The sequence below is a fragment of the Saccopteryx leptura genome, chromosome 13 (assembly GCF_036850995.1).
Source record: "Saccopteryx leptura isolate mSacLep1 chromosome 13, mSacLep1_pri_phased_curated, whole genome shotgun sequence".
NCBI lineage: Eukaryota > Metazoa > Chordata > Mammalia > Chiroptera > Emballonuridae > Saccopteryx > Saccopteryx leptura.
Genome location: NC_089515.1, coordinates 44514432 through 44526933, shown reverse-complemented (window position 1 = coordinate 44526933; position 12502 = coordinate 44514432). Strand labels below are relative to the sequence as shown.

The 12502-nt window shown below is 42.0% G+C and overlaps 1 non-coding gene across 1 annotated transcript; it reads right to left on the bottom strand.

Moving 5' to 3' along the window:
• Positions 1-3440: 3440 nt before the first annotated feature.
• On the bottom strand, positions 3441-3547 carry LOC136385102 (U6 spliceosomal RNA). Its single transcript, XR_010747714.1, has one exon. It is a non-coding gene; the product is annotated as a U6 spliceosomal RNA (small nuclear RNA).
• Between the last annotated feature and the right edge of the window lie 8955 nt (positions 3548-12502).

The following is a 12502-nucleotide window of genomic DNA, read 5'->3' as shown; positions in this document are numbered from 1 at the left end:
GACACATTGATGTTTCAGATTCCACATTGCAAATAACCTTTAAGAACCTATCACTTGTTCATTTTTTATAGTAAAAGAATAGGCTGGGTGGGGCCATACACAGGTCTCAGCAACCAGGAAACTAAGGGCAGGCAGTGGCGTGCTGGTCAGAACCACCCTGAGGCCCAGGAAAAGAAAGGCCACCTGGGCCCACACCCACACAGGAAGTTTGCTGTGCCCACCTTGTCCAGATGTACCCCTGGCCTTTACCATGGTGTAGGCCTGGTGCATGGACAAGTCCCAGTATGACCTGAGGTGGCCCTGTGGCCCAGAGCTGGCTGCCTGGTTTGTTTGGAGCAGCTGCTGAGGCTCAGAGTCCTTTCCTGGAAGCTGACAAACAAGAGAATGATCCAGAATTAGAAAAGTTCAAAAAAATACTATTCCAGAATGGACATAATAACCATATGCAAAGATAAATTGCCAAATTATGAAGAAAATATCAAGGTATTTTGCAAGGTGCACTTACACTTGGATATAAGATTTGCTGCATCTTGGGTGGCAGTGGCCACTTTGATGTAAGAGATAAAGAGGAATAGGGGTTCTGGATTTTTGTGGCAAAAGGAGACACGGTAACTTTCTGTAGTGCTTGATCACTGCTTCACACTGGGTGAAAGAAAGAGCAGTGTGACAGCCATGCGCTGTTTGTGGGTGAGCCAGCGGGGACCACATACAGCCAGCCAGATGACTGTTTCCAGGTCCAAGGACAGGACATGAAGCTTTTGGTGCAGACAGTGTAGCTGTGCTCCTCGGGCTAACACACTCCTTGGAAAGAGCCTGAACATGATAACTGCAGAAAATCAATTATTATATTTCCTCTGTGCCTTTATATTGTAGACTTGAAGCTACGTTATCTTTCCTTTGCAAGATTTTTTATCAGAATATTTTGCAGTTTATTTTTATTAAATTTATGGGGTAACATTGTTTAATAAAATTGTATGTGTTTCAATTGTACAATTCTATAGTACATCATCTGTATATTGTATTGTCTGTTCACCATCCAAAGTCAAGTCTCCTTTCTTTACCATTTATCCCCCCTTCCCCCTCTTCTACCTCCCCCACCCCACTTTTTTTTTTTTTTTTTTCATTTTTCCGAAGCTGGAAACGGGGAGGCAGTCAGACAGACTCCCGCATGCGCCCGACCGGGATCCACCCGGCATGCCCACCAGGGGGCGATGCTCTGCCCATCTGGGGACCTCGCTCTGTTGCAACCAGATCCATTCCAGCCCCTGAGGCAGAGGCCACAGAGCCATCCCCAGCGCCCGGGCCATCTTTGCTCCAATGGAGCCTCGGCTGTGGGAGGGGAAGAGAGAGACAGAGAGGAAGGAGAAGGGGAGGGGTAGAGAAGCAGATGGGCACTTCTCCTGTGTGCCCTGGCCGGGAATCGAACCTGGGACTCCTGCACACCAGGCCGACGCTCTACCGCTGAGCCAACTGGCCAGGGCCCCCCGCCCCACTTTTACCATGTTGTTGTCTTTGTCTATAAGGTTTTTTCCCTTAATCCCTCTGCCTTTTTCTAACTCAGTCAAGATCTTTTCATAAGCAGCCTTCAGGTGTACACACTGAAAGCTGGTTCACTATTCACTTGACCCAGAAAACCCCACAAAGTCATGCAAATCAAAGGTTCAAATCCTTGGGTTCACTTTAAGAACACTTGTGAAACTGCCCAGGCCATCAAGGGAATGCACATCTGAAATGCCACCAAGTATCTAGAAGATCTCACTTTACAGAAGCAATGTGTGCCATTCCATCATCACAATGGTGACGTTGGTAGGTGTGCCCAGGCCAAACAGTGGGGCTGGACTCAGGGTCTGTGGCCCAAAGAAAAATGCTGAATTTTTGCTGCATATGCTTAAAAATGCAGAGAGTAAGTAATGCTGAACATAAGGATTTAGATGTAGATTCTCTGGTCATTGAGCACATCCAGGCAAACAAAGTTCCCAAGATGTGGTGCAGAACTCATGGGGAGATTAGCCCATATGTGAGCTTTCCTGCCACATTGGATGATCCTTACTGAAAAAAAGCAGATTGTTCCTAAACCAGAAGAGAAGGTTGCACAGAAGAAACTGAAGAAACAAAAACTTACGACCCAGGAGTAAATTTAGCGTAAAATAAATACTAATAAAAATGTGGGGTGGTAATCAGTGGTTCAGATATGCATTCAACTTTGACCCAGGTGAAAATTTTATCTCCTGAAATGGACCTGTTTAGATATTCTGTATAGACATGATTCTATGACTTTAAGCCAGATATCAGTCAGATAAGAAGGTTGAGGCATAGAAATATATTTGGTCTTTGCCCCAGTTCTGGCACAGAGTTCCTACAACCCTGGGAATTCCCTGAGTGATAGGAGTGTCCATTCTTATTTATAAGCAATCCCTTTGAGCATCATTTCCACTGGGACAGAAGTTCCTGTGCTTGGGACCCTTCTGGACCTCACTCTTTGGACCTCAGGAAGGCCTATACCTGCCCAGGACTCCTCGCGGCTAACTGCAGAGTCTTAAGTGGGAAGAGCTCTCATATTAGGGGTACATGCTGATTTGCTTTTGACATTTGCCACTTGCTCATTCAAAATAAAGTAACTGCCACCTGACCTGTGGTGGTGCAGTGGATAAAGCGTTGACCTGGAACGCTGAGGTCACCGGTTCAAAACCCTGGGTTTGCCTGGTCAAGGCACATATGGGAGTTGATGCTTCCTGCTTCTCCTCTTTCTCTCTCTCTCTCTCTCTCTCTTTCTCTTTCTCCCTCCTCCCTTCTCTAAAATAAATAAATAAAAACTTGCAAAAATGAATAAATAAATAAAGTAACTGCCTTAATAAAAAAAAAAAGCGAATGTGTCTGGTCTCCTTCCTGTTACAATGAAACTTTGGGTTCCACAGACTGCTGGCTCCTCCTACACTGTGGTCTGCACTTGCCTGTTCTTATTATCTCTTATTCTTTTTAAATTTATGCTTAACTACTGTGGGGGAGAATAAAGAACTTTTTTTTAAATTTTATTTATTCATTTTTAGAGAGGAGAGAGAGAGGGTTTAAATTTTATTTATTCATTTTTAGAGAGGAGAGAGAGAGGGAGAGAAAGAGACAGAGAAGGGGGGAGGAGCTGGAAGCATCAACTCCCATATGTGCCTTGACCAGGCAAGCCCAGGGTTTCAAACCGGCAACCTCAGCATTTCCAGGTTGACGCTTTATCCACTGCGCCACCACAGGTCAGGCATAGAATAAAGAGCTTTAATTAAATTATGCTTATATACTTTTTTTTAATTAATTTTAATGGGGTGACATTGATAAATCAGGGTACATATGTTCAGAGAAAACATCTCTAGGTTATTTTGACATTTGATTATGCTGCATTCCCATTACCCAAAGTCCAATTATCTTCCATCACCTTCTAACTGGTTTTCTTTTTTTTTATGGAACGCTTCACGAATTTGCGTGTCATCCTTGCGCAGGGGCCATGCTAATCTTCTCTGTATCGTTCCAATTTTAGTATATGTGCTGCTGAAGTGAGCACTCTAACTGGTTTTCTTTGTGCCCCTCCCCTCCTCCAACACTGTCCCTCTCTTCCCCCCCACCCCACCCACATTCTTGTCCATGTTTCTGAGTCTCATTTTTATGTCCCACCTATGTATGGAATCATATAGTTCTTAGTTTTTTTCTGATTTACTTATTTCTCTCAGTATAATGTTATCAAGGTCCATCCATGCTGTTGTAAATCAGTGGTCCCCAACCTATTTTGGGCCACAGACTGGTTTAATATCAGAAAATATTTTCACGGACCGGCCTTTAGGGTGGGATGGATAAATGTATCACGTGACCGAGACAAGCGTCAAGAGTGAGTCTTAGACGAATATAACAGAGGGAATCTGGTCATTTTTTAAAAATAAAACATCGTTCAGACTTACATATAAATAAAACAGAAATAATGTAAGTTATTTACTCTTTCTCTGCGGACTGGTACCAAATGGCCCATGGACCAGTACCAGTCTACAGCCCAGGGGTTAGGGACCACTGTTGTAAATGATCCGATTTCATCATTTCTTATGGCTGAGTAGTATTCCATAGTATATATATATACCAAAGCTTTTTAATCCACTGACGGACACTTGGGCTGTTCTCAGATCTTCGCTATTGTGAACAATGCTGCCATAAACATAGGGGTGCATTTCTTCTTTTCAAACAGTGCTATGGTGTTCTTGGGGTATATTCCTAAAAGTGGTATAGCTGGGTCAAAAGGCAGTTCGATTTTTAATTTTTTGAGGAATCTCCATACTGTTTTCCACAGTGGCTGCACCAGTCTGCATTCCCACCAGCAGTGCAGGAGGGTTCCCTTTTCTCCACATCCTTGCCAGTACTTCTTCTGTGTTGTTTTGTTGATGAGTGTCATTCTGACAGGTGTGAGGTGATATCTCATTGTGGTTTTAATTTGCATTTCTCTAATGATTAGTGATGTTGAGCGTTTTTTCATATGCCTATTGGCCATCTGTATGTCCTCTTTGGAGAAGTGTCTATTCATTTCTTTCACCCATTTTTGATTGGATTGTTTGCCTTCCTGGTATTGAGTTTTACAAGTTCTTTATAAATTTTGGTTAGTAACCCCTTATCAGATGTATTGTCAAATATGTCCTCCCATTGTATAGTTTGTCTTTTTATTCTGTTCTTATTGTCTTTAGCTGTGCAGAAGCTTTTTAGTTTGATAGAGTCCCATTTGTTTATTCTGTCTTTTATTTCACTTGCCTGTGGAGATAAATCTGCAAATATATTGCTGTGAGAGATGTCAGAGAGCTTACTGCCTATGTTTTCTTCTAAGATGCTTATGGTTTTACGGCTTACATTTAAGTCTTTTATCCATTTTGAGTTTATTTTTGTGAATGGTGTAAGTTGGTGGTCTAGTTTCATTTTTTTGCAGGTAGCTGTCCAATTTTCCCAACACCATTTGTTGAAGAGGCTGTCTTTACTCCATTGTATGCTCTTACCTCCTTTGTCAAATATCAGTTGTCCATAAAAGTGTGGGGTTTTTTTCTGGGTTCTCAGTTCTGTTCCATTGATCTATATGCCTGTTCTTATACCAGTACCAGGCTGTTTTGAGTACAATGGCTTTGTAGTATAACTTGATATCTGGAAGTGTGATACCTCCCACTTTATTCTTCCTTTTCAAGATTGCTGAGGCTATTCGTGTTCTCTTTTGGTTCCATATAAATTTTTGGAATATGTGTTCTATATCTTTGAAGTAAGTCATTGGTATTTTAATCGGTATTGCATTGAATTTATAAATTGCTTTGGGTAATATAGACATTTTAATGATGTTTATTCTTCCTAACCATGAGCACGGTATATGCTTCCATTTGTTTGTATCTTCCTTGATTTCTTTTATCAATGTTTTATATTTTTCCAAATACAAGTCTTTAATCTCCCTGGTTAAATTTATTCCTAGGTACTTTATTGTTTTGGTTGCAATGGTGAAGAGGATTGCTTCCTTAATTTCTCTTTCTGACAGTTCATTGTTAGTGTATAAAAATGCCTCTGATTTCTGAGTATTAATTTTATATCCTGCCACCTTGCTGAATTCATTTATCAGGTCCAGTAGTTTTTTGACTGAGACTTTAGGGTTTTCTATATACAATAACATATCATCTGCAAATAATGATAGTTTTACTTCTTCTTTTCCAACTTGGATACCTTTTATTTCTTCTTCTTGTCTGATTGCTGTGGCTAGGACTTCCAGAACTGTGTTGAATAAGAGTGGTGAAAGGGGGCACCTCTGCCTTGTTCCTGATCTTTAGGGGATTGCTTTTAATTTTTGCTTATATACTGTTTTTAAATACTCTATGCTTTTGGTATTGCTGATATTTAAAAATTAACTGGCCTTTGATAATAGGAAGAGAAAAGGTAATATCTTCAATATCTGAAAAAGCTATTAAAAGACTCCTCCCTTTTCCTTGGCCAGTAACTCAGTTGGTTAGAGCATCGTCCTGAAGTGCAAAGGTTTCTGGTTCAATCTCCAGTCAGGGCACGTACAGGAACAGATTGATGTTCCTGTCTCTCTCTGTCCTTCTCTTTCTCTCTTGGTAAAATCAATAAATAGAAATTAAAAAAAGAAAAGAATTGCCTGACCTGTGGTGGCGCAATGGATAAAGCGTCAACCTGGAAACGCTGAGGTTGCCAGTTCAAAACCCTGGGCTTGCCTGGTCAAGGCACATACGGGAATTGATGCTTCCTGCTCTTCCCCCCTTCTCTCTCTCTCTCTCTCTCTCTCTCTCTTTCTCTCTCCCCTCTCTCTATAATGAATAAATAAAGTCTTTAAAAAAAAAAAAGAAAAGAATCAACCAATGAGTGCATAAATAAGTGAAACAACAAACTAATGTTTCTCTGTCTCTCTCTCTCCCTTCCTCTCTTTCTAAAGTCATTATCAAAGAGATTTATCTAGATGTTTGCTGTTAATAAAAAAAAAAAAGATGTTCTGTTTCTTAGCTTAGCACAATGCCTTGTATTCCCCTCCTGCCTCCAGGGTGCAATTTCCTAATAACTATAGGGCTTCACTAAACAGGTCTTTGAACAAAGATCTGTGAGTAATCAACTTTCTCTGTCTCAAATGGTTTAATTTTACCTTCACTCTTTAAAAAAAAAACAAAAACCTTTTACTTAAGTATAACACATACACACACACACACACACACACACACACACACACACACACACACAAAACAAGTGTATCACAGGAAAATGTAACATCACCAGCAACCCTCAAAACTCTCTTCCAGTCACCTCCTGGGCATTATCTTTCCCAACTTCCCCCAAAGTAACTGCTATCCTAACTTCTATTAAAATGGACTCCTTTTTGCTTGTTTTTGTTTTTATGTAAACAGAATCACACAGTACGGACTCTGTTTGTGTCTCATTTCTCAACATTACATTCGTGAAATCGATTCATGGTTTTACATGTAGTAATGATTTATTAATTCTGTTGCTATATGAAATTCCATTTTATGAAGCTGCTGCTGTTTATGTATCCGTTCTACTGTTGATGGACATTCGGGTTCTTTCCAGTTTGGGGCTTTTGCTAATGATGCTTCTGTGAATGTTCCAGTGCTTGTCTTTTGCTGCACATATGTATGAAATCCTGTTGGATGATAACCGAGGAGTGAATTACTGGTCATAGGGTACACACACATGGAAGCGTTCAGCTTTAACAGACCCTGCCAAACCGTTTTCCAAATGATGATCTAATTTATATTCTACCAACAGTATATGAGAGTTTCAGTTTCTCTACAACTTTGCTAACACTGGGCACTGTCATTCTTTTCCATTTCAGTCATTCTTTCATGGGTGTAGAGTGGTAGCTCATGATGGTTTTATGTTGCATTTCCCTGGAGACAAATGAGATTGAGTTCCTTTTCATGTGCTTATTGTCTATTTGAATATTCTCTTGTTTCAAGTCTTCTCCCCACCACCTCACCCCCATTGCATTGTCTGCCTGTTTGTGATTTGTAGGAGTTTGATATACATAGTGATATGAATTCCCTTTTGGGATATATGTATTGCAAATGTCTTCTCTTGCTCAATAGCTTTGCCTTCTCATTTCTTTCCTTTTTTAAAATTGATTTGAGAGAGCCTGGCCTGTGGTGGTGCAGTGGATAGAGCATTGACCTGGAACGCTGAGGTTGCTGGTTCAAAACCCTCGGCTTGCCTGGTCAAGGTACAAACGACTAGCATTCAATGAACAACTACAGTGAAGTAACTATAAGTTGCCCCCCCCCTCTGTAAAATAAAGAAAATCTTTTTAATAATTGACTTGAGAGAGAGAGAGGAATGGAGAGAGAGAGAAACATTAACTTGCCCTGACCAGGGATCGAACATACAACCTTGGCATATTGGGACAACACTCTAATCAACTGAGCTATCCAGCCAGGGCTAATTTATTTTTATTGAAATATAATTTGACATAACATTATATTAGTTTCAGATGTACATGTCAGCATTTTTATATCATTCTCCTAATATGTCTTTTGATGCACTAATATTGTTAATTTTAATTTAGTCCAACTTATCATTTATGGTTATGTTTTGTGTTCTGTTTGATAAAAATTTTTCCACCCCCAAATTATAAGGCTATTCTCCTATAGTATTTTCTAGAAACTTTACTGTTTCACTGTTTCACATTAATATCTATAATTCACCTAGAATTGACTTTTGATGTACCCTGATTTCAGATGTTAAGTGTGAAAAAGCAAGGCCTGACCTGTGGAGGCGCAGTGGATAAAATGTTGACCTGCTGGCCGGTTGGCTCAGTGGTAGAGCGTCGGCCTGGCATGCAGAAGTCCCAGGTTCGATTCCCGGCCAGGGCACATAAGAGAAGCGCCCATCTGCTTCTCCACCCCCCCCCCCTCTCCTTCCTCTCTGTCTCTCTCTTCCCCTCCCGCAGCCGAAGCTCCATTGGAGCAAAGGTGGCCCCAGGCGCTGGGGATGGCTCCTTGACCTCTGCCCCAGGCACTAGAGTGGCTCTGGTCGCAGCAGAGCGATGCCCCCCCCCAGGGGCAGAGCATTGCCCCCTGGTGGGCAGAGCATCGCCCCCTGGTGGGCGTGCCGGGTAGATCCCGGTGGGGCGCATGCGGGAGTCTGTCTGACTGTCTCTCCCCTTTTCCAGCTTCAGAAAAATACAAAAAAAAAAAAAATGTTGACCTGGAATGCTCAGGTTGCTGGTTCAAAACCCTGGGCTTGCCTGGTCAAGGCACATATGGAAGTTGATGCTTCCTGCTCCTCCTCCTCTCTCCCTCTCCTTCCTAAAATGAATAAATAAAAAAAAATGTGAAAAACCATGTGTATCCAAGAATTGATAAAATACAGTCATTTTTAACCTTTTAAAAAATTTTAAAATGTACAGTGTTGATTAATTTTAGAGATAGAGGAAGGGAGAGAGAAAGAGAGTGAGAGAGAGAGAGAAACAGTGATTCTCTGTTTCACCCAGTCGTGCATCCATTGGTTGCCTCCTACATGAGCCCAATAAGGGATCAAACCGCAACCCTGGTGTATCAGGGCTGACGCTTCAACCAACTGAGCTACCCAGCTAGGCATAACCTCTTTTTTAACTTAATACTTCACAGATATTTTTCTCTGCCGTCACATATACTTCTACAGGAGTCATCATATGCTGCTCCCTGGATCAGGGGCTCTGGAGTCAGAGAAACCTGGTGTAAGGCCAGTAGCTGCCGGAGTGGCCATGCAGGTTCTCATTGAATTCAGGCAGATGGTAAAGCAACAGCGGAGCCGGAGGATGGTGGGCCATTCCGATTTATTGGCATCTCAGCAAGACAGGCAAGCCAAAAAAGAAAACCAGAGAAAAGCAGCAACCTGCTTTTCACAGTGGAAAGCAAAGGATCAGGGAGGAAAAAAAGAAACCCAAATCCCGCACCCCTCAGAGGTGGGGCAGGATCTCCCTTATCCCCCCTGAGGGGAAGTATTTACATCTTACAATAGTGCTGTCACGTGCTCCTGCACTATTTGCACAAAGGGCTTGCAGCCAGTAAACCTATGAGCAAGCCTAACACAGCCATTTTCCCCACATCTGGTTACTGTCTCTCATAAGCCCCCTGACTTAACAAGTATTTAAACACTCTGGGCTTTAGCTTTCATGGGAGATGCGCAGGTCTTGAATTGAGTTGGTTACATAGTTAGATCTCAATTCCAAACTAATGATTGATTTAGAAGCACGACATGAACTGAAACAGTGGACCATTAACTGTAGAATAGCCTTATTTATTCATTAAAGTCCCTCAAAGATGTCGAATAGTCCACCTTTTGGGAGGCCACAGTTTTATTGGTTGTAACTAAGAACAATAAAACTACATCAAAATGAATGCCCTCGGCAGGTGAACGTAATGTCAGGGTTGGTGGCAACTGAACCACTTAATCAAATTCCCTGTCAGATGATCAGATTATTCTTTGACAGTAGAGCTAGTGGTTATGAGACATTCCAAACTTGTCTTAGCTGGTTGCCTTGTGGGAAAGTCGCTTAACTTCTCTGTGGCTCACTTTCTCCCCTGTGAAATGGGTAGAATAAAAGTTCAGTTCTTTGTTGTGAGGGTTAAATGAGTGCTTAGCTGAGGGACAACATGTCGAGTGTTAAGTGGTCAATAATGAGGTCATTATTCTGACTCTATGTGGACCAGTGAGATGCGCATGTACATGTGAGGCTGCTCTCATCACACTGGAGAGGGGAAACCTGAAGGCTGGGGTGGGGCTTGGGCCCTACCTGAGGGAGGGAAATACTAAAACTCACGAGAAATTATTTATTTTTTTGTATTTTTCTTAAATGAGAAGCAGGGAGGCAGAAAAACAGACTCCCACATGTGCCCCAACCGGGATCCACCCAGCAAGCCCACTAGGGGGCAATGCTCTGCCCATCTGGGGCCATTGCCCCGTTGCAACCAGAGCCATTTTAGCGCTTGAGGCGAGGCCATGGTGCCATCCTCAGTGCTTGGGCCAACTTGTTCCAATGGAGCCTTGATTGTGAGAGGGGAAGAGAGAGGTAGAGAAAAAGGAGAGGGGGAAGGGTGGAGAAGCAGATGGTCACTTCACCTGTGTGCCCTGACTAGGAATTGAACCTGGGACATCCATATGCTAGGCTGATGCTCTACCACTGAGCTAACCAGCCAGGGTTTCTTTTTTTTTTTTTTTTAATTCATTTTAGAGATGGGGGTGGAGAGAGAGAAGAGAGGGTGGAGCAGGAAACATCAACTCCCATATGTACCTTGACCAGGCAAGCCTAGGGTTTCAAACCGGCAACCTCAGCATTCCAGGTTGATGCTGTGTGTGTGTGTGTGTGTGTGTGCCTTGCTCAAACCAGATGAGCCCACGCTCAAGCTGGCGACCTTGGGGTTTCAAACCTGGGTCCTCTGCGTCCACCGTGCCACCGCCTGGTCAGGCCCAGGCTGATGCTTTATCTACTGTGCCACCACAGGTCAGGCCAGACAAAATTCTGACATCAATTTGTCCAGTAAGGTGCTGGTAAATATATTTAACAACCACTTTATGGAGAGAGAGAGAGAGAGAGAGAGAGAGAGAAAGAGAGAGAGAGAGAGAGAGAAAGAAAGAGAGAGAGAGAGGGAGAGAAAGTGTGTGTGTGTGTGTGTGTGTGTGTGTGTGTGTGTGTGTGTGTGTGTGTGTTGATTTCTGGCTTGCTGATTTCTGTGGTGTAGATAACCTATTCCTGGCCCTGGCCAGGTAGCTAAATTGGTTAGAGCATTGTCCTGATATGTTAAGGTTGCAGATTTGATCCCTGATCAGGGCACATGCAAGAACCAGCCGATGCATGCATAAATAAGTGGAACAACAAATTGATGTGTGTGTGTGTGTGTCTCTCTCCCTTTCCCTTCCTCTCTCTAAAATCAATACAAATTAAAAGAAAATACTTATGGCCAACTTCAAACTACCAACATAACATCACTGAACACAGAGTTATATCATGTAGGGAATCACCCATCTAACCTTGAACCCTGTAGGACTTGGATTGTGGAACTTTAGTTAAGAGCCCTGAGTGAATGTCTCTTGGATGCAAACACCAAGAAACTGTGAGTGACCTTTGTGCAGACGCAAAGGAATGCATGTGAACGGGCTTTAGAAAATTAACCTAGAGGTTATATATTGCCCATTCCTTTGTGCTTGTTAATTAGCAAAAGAAAAGAACGTACTGACCAAATTAGCCCTTTCTCCATGTTGGCAAAATGGCCATTAGTCATTCTTTCCTTTATCACAGTGGTTCTCAAAGTGTGTGCCAGAGCTCACTGGTGTGCCCTAGAAGATTTCCAGGTGTGCCCTATGGTATTCCAGAGAAATATGTGCCTGTTGGGCACCAAAAAACCAACAGGGTTTTTAGAGTTTAGATTTTGGGGGGACAGAGGTGTGGGAAATTGGCTATAAGCTGACAGTCTGCCCAACCCCCCACCTCACTTGCCTGATTAGGTTCCAAAAGGCTGTTAAGCTGTGGTGCTGGATTGTTTACACTACCCCCATGTTCCCCGGAAAGACTGGAGGCAAGTTTCTTCTATCCTTTGTTTGGTGTAAAGTTAAGATGATATGTATGGTGGGAGTTTTCTGTACTCAACACAATTAAGAGTAAAAGAGAGGAATTCTTCAATGTATTGATGAGGAAATGAGAGTTTGCCTTTCAAATATATGCCCAAACATTGAAGAAATCTCTAGGATACATCAGGCTCATGTTTCTCATAAACACAAGAATGAAAAAACTTAACACATTTGTGCCAGGACCTGCCAAATTTACTAAGTCTTACTAAGAATGTATCTATATATATAAAAAGATAACCTTTTGTTGTTTTTTATTTTTTAACCCCTCTTTTTGAGGAATTCTAAAAAGAATAACATAAAATGTAACATAAAATTTTTTTTAATGTCAGAATAACTTTAATTTTGTCATATTTATTTTGTTTAATTACCATAAAAGCATGCTTGGACT